Here is a 14,810-nt window from a genome sequence, read left to right as displayed (position 1 = left end):
GAGTCATTCAGTAGAGATGCACCAGAAATAAACAGCCTCTCTGTTCTTCCTGGTTACAGGCAGGTCCCGCTCCCTCATGTGGTTTGTGTTTGGGTGCTGGTGGTCTGGTGGGGTCTGAACGGGGAAGCCTTGATGTGAAAAACAGGAGCAGAGCAGCAGTTTGGGGTTTGAAAGATGTCGTGTTTAGGCAGGGCAGCTGACCCAATTTAATATCATGTGTTTGGACTGGTGAACTGAAAGTGTTCGCCGGCCGTTTGAGGCCAAGAAATGTGTATTCAAGCCAAAAATAGTGCACACCAGACTGACCCTCTTAATACGCATTCCTGGTCATATTGTGAACCATTATCCATGTTATTCCACAGGGAAAAATATGTTTGTCTTCATAATCTTTCTCTTGCTCCCCCTCTAAAAACAACTTTCCATGTTGGCTGACTTTTTTGTACACCCACTTTTCACAATCCAATTAATTCAAAATCCTAGCCTAGATTTTAATACCCTTTTTCAACTCAGAAATGTCATATTTTGTATCTTTTTTTTTATTTTTATAAAATTATTTATATTTTATATTTATTATATAGTTGATGTAATTTTGCATATATATATATATATATATATATATAATTCTAGTTAATACATACTGTATATTCAACAATTATACTTGTTTAATTTACAGTATGATAGAATTTTAACATTTATATTTAATTTATAATTGTAATTTTGCATATATATATATATATATATATATATATATATATATATATATATATATATATATATATATATATATATACAATACAATTCTTCTTAATTCTATTTTAAATATAAAATAATATTAAAATTACAGCAAACTATACTGCAATTATATGCTTAAAATATATAGATTTGTTTGTCTCAGTGTTTTAATTTTAAAATATAAAATGTAACAATTTAAATTAAAATAAAATTTTACATTGTTATAAAAATGACATCAATAAATATAAACTATTTATTTATTATGTGAATGTGTGTATATATTGAAGGAAAAATACCATAATAAATAAAATGTAACCTTAGATTTTAATATTATAATTTATGCCAAATGGGCTGTGAACAAGAAACTGACTAGTCATTTCTAAAAGTTTCTCACCTTTTTCTTTTGTCACTTTTGAGGAACCAGTTGTCTGCTGTGAAATGTCTCATTGAGAATGGCAAAATGATTGTTATAGAACAGATAATTGGTGGTAAATTGGTGTATAATTGCTGAAGTTTGTATTCTAGATGCCAGTGAGCGGCACAAGCGTGGAAGCTGTCCACAGGATTGTGGCGCCACTGCGTGACTGTGGTTAGACAGCCTGACCGCTCTGATTTCTCTGAGCCAGGATAACAATATTTCATATATATACTTACCATCGCGGTGGCACCCTTTAAAAAGACGTATTGTCTTGAGAACAATCGCCGCCCACTATAGACTGCCGTCTTGCTGCGAGGAGCCAAAGGAGTGGGCTCTGTTTCACAAACTTTCAGCTACAGAAAAGGCAGCCGTCCCATCGGCAGAATAACAACACTCCCACTGGGGAAATGGGAAATGGGGCTTTTGGAGTGCAGTGACTCGCATGAACCCTGCCATGCTATTGTCTGCTAATCCAAAATGGCCAACGTGGAATCTGTTCCACGAAATCTACTTTTTTGATGATGGAAATTTGGCTACTCTATAGCTAAAATGGGTGTTTTAAAGACTATCAGAATTGTTTTGTTTTGCATTATAAGCCTAGACGACCTGGTGAATTGAATGTGAACACAATGACCCCAAAAGTACTTGGACACGTACACCATTTAAAAGTTTGGTGCCTATACGAGTTTTTAAATGTTTTGAAATAAGTCTCTTTTGCTTACCATAGCTGCATTTATTTGATCAATAATATTGTGAAATATTTTTACGATTTAAAATAACTGTTGTCTGTTTGAATATATTTTATAATGTAATTTATTCCTGTGATGCAAAGCTGAATTTTCAGCATCATTACTCCAGTCTTCAGTGTCACATGATCCTTCAAAAAACAATAAAATACTCATATTATACTCAAAAAAAACATCTCATAATAAAAATTTAAAAAACATTTGCTCTATAAAATTTCTGTTAAAAAATCTATAAATCCAACACAGAATAAATAAATATATCAACACAAAGTTCAAATGTATTTTTGTAATCCAACACACGAAAAAAAAAAAAATATATCAACCCAGAGTTCTGTCTTTGATCGCAAATGAGTTTACATCTTGCGATTCTGTTTTATTTTTTTTGTTTGTTATGTTTTGTTTTGTTTTTTTCGCTACGGAATAAATAAAAAATTATATATATATATATATATATATATATATATATATATATATATATATATATATATATATATATATATATATATATATATATATATATAGATATTTTTTTTCTTATAAACAATCCAAACTTTTCAATTAAACAAGCTTCCATTAAAAAAAACAAAAACAAATAAATAAATAATAAAAAACTGCATTAAACAATCCTCCAAAAAAAAAAATAATTAAAAAAAATTAAATAAGAAAACAGCATTTATTTACTTATTCTTGTAAGATTGTTACATTATAAATGTATATCACTTTTATTTATTTTTATTTAATGCATCCTTGCTGGATAAATAAACTAATTTATAATTAAAATTTAAAAAAAGTTGCATGTAAAAATAGTTACAGTATGTCATTGCATTAGATAACAAATTCATTTATATTACATTTATTTTAAGTGAAATATTTCACAAAATACATTAATTTAACCAATGTTTTAAAAAAAGCGTTGCTTTAGTGGAACTTTTCACCTGTTGCTTAACAGTCACTGCGAAAATGCAAAAATGAGTTTTGCTTTCAGCTTTTCCTTGCAAATGCGCTTGATTTGATATTATATAACGCAATGCCATTTATATGTTATATGGCTCAAGTGTCCAAATACTTTTTGGGGTCACTGTAGATCACTCCAGTTTGACCTTTGACCTTGCATTGCTGAGTGATGTCAGTCATGCAGTCTTTCAGTAGAGGTCACCCTTTATTCAGATCCATGTGTCCCGCAGAACAAGGGTTCCTCCATGTGAAGCGTGTTCACGATCGTGCCGTACAGGCCCTGGGTTGTGGTTTACGGCTATGTAAAGAATAAATGAAAAGAAAAGAAAAGCAAACATCAGAAAAAAAACCTCCATTGCCCAAAAAAAAACACAAATTCCACAGGCTGTACATTTGTTACACTGCTCTCACAACACTGCTAACCATTCAGTTGTAAACAAAGGAGTATCTGACTCGCACCATAAGACGGCTCATAATTCTCTTCACACTCATGTGGTTGATTTGGTCATTTGGGGATCAACAAAGAATTATGCGCTCTCTCTTTTAAGGAAAATGGACTCCAAACGGTCACAGACAGATAAATAAAGACACAATAGTTTATTTTAGTAAAGTGCTGCCTGCTAAGTGTAGAATCTCAATTTTATGGATCGAACTTAAGAATCACATTTGTATAGAGTGACTACAAACACTGACTAGAGTCTTGCAATGCAGAGTCTCAGGTGGAAGTTTTGGAAATGTGATGCTGTTTTGGATTTAAGTATAATTACTGTAGTTTTATAAAAATATAACTTTTATATTCAAATAATTCTCACACACATAAATTATATTAATATAAAAGCTAAATGATAAATATATTAAATATTGAAATTCTAATATATAATGTAATATATATATATATATATATATATAAACATAATATATATATATATATATATATATATATATATATATATAAACATAACATATACTTTATATATTAAATAATTTATAAATATTATATATTTATATAATATAAAAAAATTCCATACCTATGTATATATCTATTCTCTGTATACTCTAATTGTATGTGTGCTTATTTTGCTTATATTGTCTCTAAATATATATTTTTTAATTCATATATAATGTTATATTTGATAAACAATTGATGTATTTTATAATAATATATACCCTCCGTTCTTTATTCATCCACATAAATTATATACAACAACAAATCTTGAAAGAAAAATACAATAATAAATATTAAATATATAAATAAGCCTAGCTGCTCTCAGTTGGATGCTGCTATCCCTCATTAAATTGTGCTCTGGGAGGGAACAGGACCTCTTCCCAAATTAACCAGCGCAGTCTGGAGCTGATGGGAAAAGCCATTATGCGACACAAACGGCAAGTTTCAATGTTCTTTGTAGCTCAGTAAAACATTACATTCCAAGAAATAATTACGTGAAATGGCTCAATTTAGAGGGATAATTACTTATTCTTTGACTTCCAATTTTAGAGCGGAACATGCAAAACAAAAGAAAATACTGTACATCAGGCCGCAACGGCTCGAAATTAAAATGTTCCATTGCATATGAAAACCTTTCTGTGTCCGTCTCCCTTCACCCAACACATACTGTACAAACGTATTTGAATGATTCAAATCTTGTCCTTACCGTGACAGAGATTTAAATAGTTAACAGTTAAATAGAAAACAAATATTGCATGCTGATGACAAAAAACGAATTCAGGCCAAGCTGATGACACAAGCTGATTATGATATGGTCACGCTTGGGTCTCAAAGCAAACAAAGCCGTTACTATAGCACATTCAAATAGTCCAATATGTCACTGAATCTCTGTTGAGCTTATCTGTCTGAAGCAGTCTATTTGTTAACAATCTCAAGATGTGTCCAGGCTTTCTATCTGAATGCTCTGGCCGTCTGATGGCAAAACTTATCTATTGTAAACACTCAATACAGATAAAGTCAACCGTAAGCTGTCTGCTTCAAATCTGTACGCTAACTTTCTCACACTGTCAGATATGTGATGGGTTTCCCACAGCTTTGTTAGCCTTTGCTACATTTGTAAACTCAACTAACAACTGAAAACGTCAAAACTTTTGGTTGGGTTGCTAAGCAACTAAAGATTGTTTAGCAACACAAGGAGCTGCAGACCTCGTTCTTCCATCGTTATGTTTGATTTTCCAATCCAACTTCAGGCCATGGGCATTATTTACCTCTTGAATATAGAGTACTGCAGCAGTGATGACACATTTTTGTAGGTCAAACCAGTTCACAAAACCCTGGTTTCCCCAACAAGAAAACAATAGCATTTTTCCACTGGCTTTTAGATTATTACGAGAAATAAGCTCTGTGACCAACAAAATTTTATGATTCTTACATGTTCTGTTCATCATGGTAATCTTCATAGATGAACACACTTTTATGAATTCTGTAGGCACTAATATGCTGTAGCAAATTATTTTTTTGATATAAAGAAAATAAAGACTAGGGATACATTTAAAAAAATCAGTCTTTCTACTTACAAGTTTAATTTATTGGTGTTTCTTTTCAACACCAACAAGTTTTCAGTGTATTAGAGACTGAATTTATGTTTGCTTTAGTTCATAATTCTGGACTTTTTGATTGTGTGATTTAAATCTAGAAGTTCCTTGGAATAAAGAAGAACCTAAATTCACCTTTATTTATATACAATAGAGATTCTTTCAAAGCAGTTTCATAGTAATAAAGAAGAAAATAACAGAATCAATGATGCAAACTTCTTTAAATATGTAAGCAGGCATCAAATGTGTTGTTTTTCATCTCAAATGAGTTTTGTCAGTGCAGTCAAATCCATAATAATAATGAATATTAAAGTCTTTGAAAGCCCTTTATTGTGGTCAAGATGTTAAATGTGAATGCAGGAGGAAGTAGTGCATTGCCTACTTGTGTGTTTACAGATTTCTGCATCCCTGTTTACTGAGCGTTGGTCCGTGTTGTCCTGGGGCTGGGTCACTTTAATGCCCTTGCTGAGGCCTGTGAGCCATTAGTCCAGCTATGTGACCATATGTGAACACTTGGCCCTTTGACATGCCAGTGGCCTGCTCTCCAAAAGATGTACGGAGCAGTTTCCACTCTCCGCTTCCAGTGTTTAAAGGCGCCAAACCGTATCTGTGTGAATATCAGGTGCAATTGTTCGGGAACAGTCTGTTAAAGTTAGGGTTAAGGATTTTTCAAAACCCTTGACACCATATATTTCCATTCTGAAAAAAAGATTTTTTCAGAAGAAAATATACAGTATTGCTCATAGTTAGCTCATGTTAACTAATGCATTAACTTATGGTAACAAATGAAACCTAAATAAATTAAAACGAATAAAACTAATAAAAAGCAAACACACACAATCGTTAAAATGAAAACTGAAATAATACATAATTAAAATATTAATTAAAACTAAAGTAGTATCTCTGTGAGATACTAAATTATACAAAAACTAAATCTTTTTCATTCTTAAGTGACTTATTTCTTTTTATAAAATGTGTGAAAAAAAAAAAAAAAAGAAAAAACTGGTCAAGCACTACTGATCACAATGATCCAGTCCTTGAGCGGAAACATTTCATATGGCCACCAGCACATATTGGCTCAGACATGAGTGCACCACCTGTTTCTGTGGTTTGTTGCTACTGTACCTGTTGTTTCTGTTGACCCAGGCTGACACTTCAAAGTCCTGCTTCACATTGCTGACATGCTAGCCTGTTCTTGCAAGCATTCTTACATGAATGCACTGCAGACAGCTGAGGCCAGTATAAACTTCATAATGGATCGACGTTGGAATTAGCTTAAGTCTTTCAGAGGAACTGTGAATGCAGTTTGACAAATGCTAGCTGATAATGACAATGGAAAATGTCTGTCATATGTTGTCCTTTGCTGCATGGCACACTGGAATACCACTCTGAAATCTGGATTTTGGGACTCCTTTATTGCTGCATTTATTTGATCAAAAATACAGTAAAATCAGTAATGTTGTAAAAACTAATAACAATTTATAAGAATTGTTTTCTATTTGAATATATTAGTGCTGTCAAACGCTTAATCGCGATTAATCGCATCCAAAATAAAAGTTTGCATAATATGTGTGTGTGTACCATATAAAGACACACGTACAGCATTTTGAAAATATTTATATGTATATATTTATATTAATATAAATTCTATAATATATAAATATATTTAATATATAAACGTATTTTTTTTCTTAAATATACATGCATGTGTGTGTATTTATATATACATAATAAATATACACAGTACACACACATATATATTATGTAAACAAAAACTTTTATTTTGGATGCGTTTAATCGTGATTAATCGTTTGTCAGCACTAGAATATCTTTGAAAATGTAATTTATTGCTGGAATCCAAATTTCACAAATAGCTTAGGGACATAATTCGGGGGCAGCTGTGGCCGAATGGTTAGAGATTTGGACTTGTAACCCGAAGGTTGCAGGTTTGAGTCTTGGTGCTGACAGGAGTTGTAGGTGGGAGGGAGTGAATGAACAGCGCTCTCTTCCACCCTCAATACCCATGGCTGAAGTGCCCTTGAGCAAGGCACTGAACCCCCAGTTGCTCCCCGGGCGCTGGATATATAGCTGCCCACTGCTCCGGGTGTGTTCACGGTGTGTTCACTTCTCACTGCTGTGTGTGTGCACATGGATGGGTTAAATGCAGAGCACCAATTCCGAGTATGGGTTACCATACTTGGCAAATGTCACAACTTTCTTTCTTTCTTTCTTTCTTTCTTTCTTTCTTTCTTTCTTTCTTTCTTTCTTTCTTTCTTTCATAAGTCAGACATTGAAGTGCTGTTTTTGTCACTCTTCTGAGTGACAACGAACCCACACAGAGAAATTTTGGTCAGATTTTTTTTTTTTATGTTCCTTTCTTTCTGTTTTAAAGATGTTTTCTTTGGATTGTTTGAATACTCAAAAAGAGAATATAGGAAAATATAACTTGAGCTAGATTTCACATTCATTAACAAAAATCTCTAAATCATGACTCATGATTCTAAATCTCTATTTTCTTTATTCAAGTACTGTATATGGAAACTAAAGTTCTGTTAATCCTAAAGGTTTTTTATGCTACCATAATTTAACCATGGTATTTGAAGTAAGAGTTGAAGTAAAAGTTGTATTTGTGTATTTTTTCTTTCTTTCTTTTATTTTTATAACTGTACTGTCTTAATGGTTTGATATTCTGTACATTTTTAATAAAAAAAAAGAAATCAGAAAAAAAAGATTCACAATACGCACTCCAAAGTCACAATTTGAATCAAAAGATTCACAAACCTGCTCGAAGTCCCGATCTGAATCAAAAGATTCACGATACACACTCCGAAGTCCTGATCTGAATTAAGTGATCAGCGAACCTGCACTAAAGTCCCGATCTGAATCAAAATGATTTGCAATCCGTGCTCCGAAGTTCAAGTCTGAAACAAAAGATTGGTGAACCTACTCCAAAGTAGTTTTGATATAAATCATATTATTCACAATCCGCGCTCTGTAGTACCTATCTGAATAATCACATAAGATTCAAACAAAGTTATTTGTTTATTTGTCTGTTATTTACTTGGCAGTGTATGGGACAGTCACAGGCCTCCCGGTTTTCATCCAAAATATCTTAAATTGTGTTCCGAAGATGAACAAAGCTTTTACGGGTTTGGAACGACATGGGAGTAAGTGATTAATGACTAAATTTTTATTTTGGGGTGGAGTATCCTTTTAATATGACGAGCTGCACCTGAAAATGCACATTAGATGTAAACATTGTGCATTATGATTGAGTTTAGCCTAATTAACTATATTTTTAATTGTTGACCACAGAAGTTCAGTTAATGACAGTTCAATAGGACATCATTTGAAAGCATCCAGTCGTCTCATACCATTGAAGTGAATGTTAAATTTATCAGTATGTATTGTACATTTTTTTTTGAGAAATTATTGTATCTGATTGTATTAGTCTAGAGTATTAGTCAATGTAAAAAGAGCAAATGGGAGAAGCAGAAAAGAGCACAAGAGCATAAAAACATAACTGTGCACGTATAAACACTTTGGCTACGTTATATGTTCTTACTCATTCCATGTATTAAATGTACATCCTTTAGCATATTTACTTAAAATTTTTAGGAAATATCAATGGTATGATCTATTTCAGATGCGGCCGATATTGCAACATCAGTGGTTTGATACACATATGTTTAACTGTTTGATCAAAATGATTGCTAGGGACAATATAGCAGTCACTGGATATTGGTACTAAATATGCCCTTGATATAAACTGCTTTATATATTCTGTCCCACCATGTCGCATCAATATGTATTTTTAACAGTATTGAAGTAGTGCTAATTTCCCAATTTTGGCTTTCGTAGGATGGATCTAGTGCTGGCACAGATCTCAAGAAAACGTCTGTGCTGAGATATGCTGAGAACTAAAGATGAAACAGACGAGCACAGAGCCGTTAAGGAAGCCATCTGTTCTCTGTAAGAGGAAATCAAGTCGTCGGATGATAAACAGTTGGAACGTGTCGCGAGGCTTGTTCATACACACTATCAGAGAATGAGATGGGAGAAAAAAACAGCACCTGTCACTCACTCTGATAGCGTCTATCTCACTGGAGAAGTGTCTGGAGCCCTGTGTGGTCTTTCTAATGGACTCCCTGCTCTTGTGTGATGCTAACCAGCCTTAACCACGTCTGTGTGCTGTCTGTCTCTTTGCCAACAGTTGGTCTGAACTGGAAGCAGCAGAGGTTTGGTGAAAAACACCAAATGACAACTGCCTTTTTCTTGGCAGATTTGAAAAGCACAACTTTCTGTGGCTTGTATAATATGTGTTATGTTGGTTTTAGTTTTGTGGACTCTGTAGAATTAAAAGCAAGGATGCATAACATATCGGTAATCGGTTATCATATATTATATAAAACATTTTATATAAATATTTTTTTTTATGTATTTATACAAAATAGCATAGAATTTTAATATCAACTATTTAGTTATGAAAACAATTATCTGCTTATCAGTATTGCCCAGAATTTTAATATTGATACAGTATTGATCCATTAGATCTTAATTTTAGGAAATTTATCAACAATAATTTTTTATTATTGCAAAATAATAATTGTTTTCCTAAATGTTTCCCCTTGTTTTATTGGTACGTATTTTTATTTAATATTTAATATTAATAGTATTAATTTTTATTTTATTTTTTATTAAAGGGACAGTTGGAAATGAACTGTTGAAAATGAAAATTCTCATCATTTTTGTCATGTATCTTTTTTGTGTTCATACAATCAGGGTTATTATTGCAAAAATAATAATTGTTAATTTTATTTTGTTAATATATAATATTAATATTAATTAGTATCATTTTTAAATAAAGTAGAGTGCAGATGGACAGTTGAAATGGAAAATCCTGTCATCATTTTCATCATGTCTCACTTTTATTTTTATTTTTTTTTGGTCCATACAAACAGGTTTATAATTGTTATAAAAAATAAACATTTAAACATTTTTGTTATTGAAATAAAATAAAATATAAATATTAGATGAAAAAAATATAAACGTATTCAGTTATTCGCAAAGGCAAGGCAGCATTTCTAATTTTCATTTCGTTTAAGTTAAAATACTAAAATTACTAAAATAAATGAAAACTAAAACTGAAATAAAATAAAATCTAAAAAGTAATATTTAAAATAAACAAATAAATATGACAAAAAGCACAACAAAATAGCTAAAAATGTAATAAAATGAAAATTTAATGTATAAAATAAAAGCTAATTCAAAATATTAATCAAAACTATAATAGCAGCCTGTATGAATAAATAAATGTTCAAAATGTCTTGTTTTGTGTTCCACAGAAAAAAAAAAAGAAAAGAAAAAAAATCATACGGTTTGGAACAATATGAGGTTAGTAAAGGTGAACTATTCCTTTAATACCTTTAATATTGTTTCTATGAACTATGAAAATCCTGCTATCAAGACAAACACTCAGTATCCTGTGGATGGCAGAATGGGAAATGTTCTGGACAGACTTTGTCACCGTAAGATTGCATCAGTCACACAGTTGGAACATTCTGTCACCGTTCCCCTGGATGTGTGAGTCGTTTTCATGCGCTCAACTGTCACATGACGGTCATGATGGAGATAAATAAGGGAAACTGCAAACTATAATCTAAGAAACTGTGAGAAAACCACAGTGCATTTGTCAAAACGGTCTAGATTGTGACCTGTCCAGAGCGCAGAAGTCTAATTATGAAAGTAGGGCAGATTGTGATGCTGGTGGGGCCATTTGGAGTGGTCTGCGGTGGGAGTCGTTCATTAGAGAGGCTCGGCTGCTGCAGATATCCACGTCGATGACTGTGGCTGTGTGGTTTCTTTGTTTTGGATGATTCCAGTCTCAGGTGACACAGATCAGGCACTATTAAATGATTCTTCCGACCACAGTTTTCTTTGGCGGAGGCCTTGACTTGAAGCATGAGGCTGGACATGCGTCTTTTCCACACCGTGGCACGGCTCCATTCATTTGTGCTCTGCTTCTTTGGATTGTGGTGGAAAAAAATCTTTCCTCTTTTGAAACTGAGACTCATACACATGAGCGAAACAAACCATACGTACCTTGTGTGATGTGTTCCAGTATGATGTCGGTCAAATGGTGTTTAGTTTGTTCTCTACAAAGAAATCAACAGATGTTGTGGAGAAGCTCCAAAGACTTAGTTTGCTTGTGAAGCTTAAATATTCAGATCATTTGGACAGGATTTGCAGCATTATTATTTTTAAAATGCAATTGTGGATGCATGCTGTATCAAAAATAAAGGTTCCAGAAGGAGAGCCATAGAAAAATCATTTTTGGTTTCAGTGATAAGTTCTTAAAATATTTTTTTTTTCCAACCTTAAACTATTAAAAATAAAGGATCCAAAAGGGTGTTTTCGCAAAAATACTCTTAAAGATATAGGTTCCAAAAAGTGATGCTATAGAAGAACCATCTGGGTTCTCCAAAGAACCTTTCAGTAAACAGAACAATTTTTATATATATATATATATAATGTGAAGAACATTTTAATGATCTGCAGAATACTTTTCTATTATAAAGAACATTTTGTACAAAGAAGTTCCATGGACAGTAAAGGTTTTTTATGGAACCGTAGATGCCAATAAAGAACCTTTATTTTTTAAAGTGAACACCATAGAGAACCACTTTGGGTTCCGCAAAGAACCTTTGAGTGAATGATTCTTAAAAGAACCATTTTTTCTCGGTGTGAAGAACATCTAAAGAAACTTATTCCACTGTAAAGAACCTTTCGGCCAGTGGAAAGTTTCCATGGATGTTAAAGGTTCTTCATGGAACCAAAGATGTGAGAAGAAATTTTTAATGATCTGAAAAACCTTTTTCCAAAGGTTCCGTTGATGTTGACGGTTCTTCATGGAACCATCTAAACCAATAATATATAAATATGTTTGTTAGACGTTGTCTGGGAAATGCTGGCGAGCTGTGTTGAAGTCTCCAGGGCATCTTAGCGCAGCAGGTGAAGCCCCTCTCACAGCAGATAAGGAATCTCAGAAATATGCGACGGACTCCAGGCATGCGCGGCAGCTCCACAGCAGGAGATTACTTTACACTCCATCATGGCTTTCACAGTAACTCAATCCACTGAACAGCAAAGACAAGCCCCTAAGTGCAGAGATATTAGTGCCTGCCAATTCCCATCATGCACCGTTATCACAGATTCTGAACAGAAGCTGCTTGCTGAAAATTAGCACTTGGTGTAATTGTCTAGAGGTAGACTGAAAACAGGTTTTGACAATAAATGATAAAACTGCATGCTTTACACTTTAAAAAGCTGTTGGATTCAAAATACAGTGGTCCATTTTATGCTGGTGGTCATGTTTATCACTGAACCTCCACTATCCAGATACCTTTGGTTTCCGAATAAATTGAAGGTGACAAATATGACTGTAATTATCGTAATTAAGTATAACAATACAAATATTATTGTAATGGCAAAAACCTGTTAATTGGTTAAAAGTTTCCTTACTCTAAAAACTGTAATAGATCTTATGGGACACTTCATGTAATTTTACAATAAAATACTGTTTAATGTACAATTTTCAGAAGTTTTCAGAAATGTTATTATAAACTAAAAAAAAAAGATTTCAGTTTTTCAGTTAATGAAATAATATCCTTTAATTTACTGTAAATTTACTTAATTTTCCTACCATATTTCTTGTTAAACTTCTGGCAACCACAGCTTCTGGGTTATTACCATAAATTTCATTTTTAATTTTATTTAATTTTATTATTATTTTCTTTATTTTTATTTTATTTTATTTTTTTACAGTGTAGGTTATTTCTACAGTGTGCAGTCTGTATAGGGTCCTTCTCTTTATTTGATATTATATGTTCAGTAATTGTCCAAATATTTTCTGTATGAATAATTTAACTCATCTTAGTGATTCAGTTTCTCTTGTGAATCAGATTTTTGAAGTAAACATAAGAACTCTCTTTTTTTTTGTTTTAAAGGAATTGTTTATAATGAAACGCAAAATTTAGTCACTCAAAGCTGTATTTTTATTTATTTATTTTTTTCAGTGGCACATCAATGGTGAAATTTTGAAGAGAAATCTGGCTGCTCATTTCCATATGTATGAACTTTTAGGATACTTTCATGTAATATTAGAGGTAATTTACTATTATTTTCATACAAATAAGAAGTTGGAATATTCTTCCAAAATTCACCTTTTATGTTGCACGGTAGAATTAAATTCAGCTTTGGAAATGGTGACAGATTTTTCATTTTCCGTGGGAACTATTCCTTTTACATTTTTGTCTGAGGTTCGTTTCTTCCCGTCAGATAATTGAACCATTAATCGGGGGCTGAAGATAAGGCCTCTAATCAGAACCACATTAGCTAGTACTTCCTGCTGTCATGTGGCCTCATGGATGAAGTCCTGCCCATCATCCAAGGGTCATCAGGGGCCGCGACCCCTAGCTGTGATCCCTCAGGCCCTGGATAATGGCTCCACTGCAGGATGGTCAGACGTCGGGGAGTGTCCCAGTGATTTCCTAAAAAAGGTGACTTGTGTGCTAATTAAGACCGATGGAAATCCATTTTCCCTGCAGTAGGTCTTAAAAACATTGTTTGAATTTGATTGAGGCTGAAGCAAATTCTCCTTCATTTTAAGATTTTCTGCATGAAATGCACTGGCATCCACAAGCCGGAAAAGATAAGGCTCTGTTTGTTAACGAAAACGCGTTGTAGTTGTTTTGATTACCTGGTGGGTTCTCGGCGGACTTACTTTAGGCCACAGTTTACTCAGCGCCAAAGAAAGAATTGTGTGTGTTTCATATGATGAACACTGTCCAGATGTTTAAGATCCTGTCAAAAGCACTTGGTGGAAAAGTGACGAGAACGAGCGAATGTTTACTTTGCACTTTCTGGAGGATGCCGTTAGAAAAATTTAATCCGAATCAAATTACGATCTGGCACGTATATTCTTTCAGCACGGTTGTATTTAGCATATTAGTAGAGAGCTGCTTTTATAAATGACACATTAAATGTACCATGAAAAGCCCGTGAAATCCAGGACATGTGATGCAATCGGAATACTCACAAAGTACCTCAGGAACGCACACATCCTGTTAGTGGCAGTTCCATAATTTCGAGCTGTGCAAACACGTAGAAAGGAAAGAAAAGCACAAGTTGTCTGGGCTCTGAAAATGATGGGCCGAACTGACAGTGCATCATTTTATGCCATGAATATGAGTATTCAGCTGATGCCTCCAAATGAACTGTGAACAAAAAGCTATTGAGAACCAGGAATGAGGCTCTTCTAGGTAATGGTAGACATCGGTCTCGATGTTTGTGCCTTTTATTTGTTGTAGTTTATTTGTTCACCACACTGGTTGCATGACAGCAACAAGAAATAGGTCATT

The sequence above is a fragment of the Cyprinus carpio genome, chromosome B10, assembly GCF_018340385.1.
Source record: "Cyprinus carpio isolate SPL01 chromosome B10, ASM1834038v1, whole genome shotgun sequence".
Classification (NCBI taxonomy): Eukaryota; Metazoa; Chordata; class Actinopteri; order Cypriniformes; family Cyprinidae; genus Cyprinus; species Cyprinus carpio.
This window is presented reverse-complemented; position numbering follows the sequence as displayed.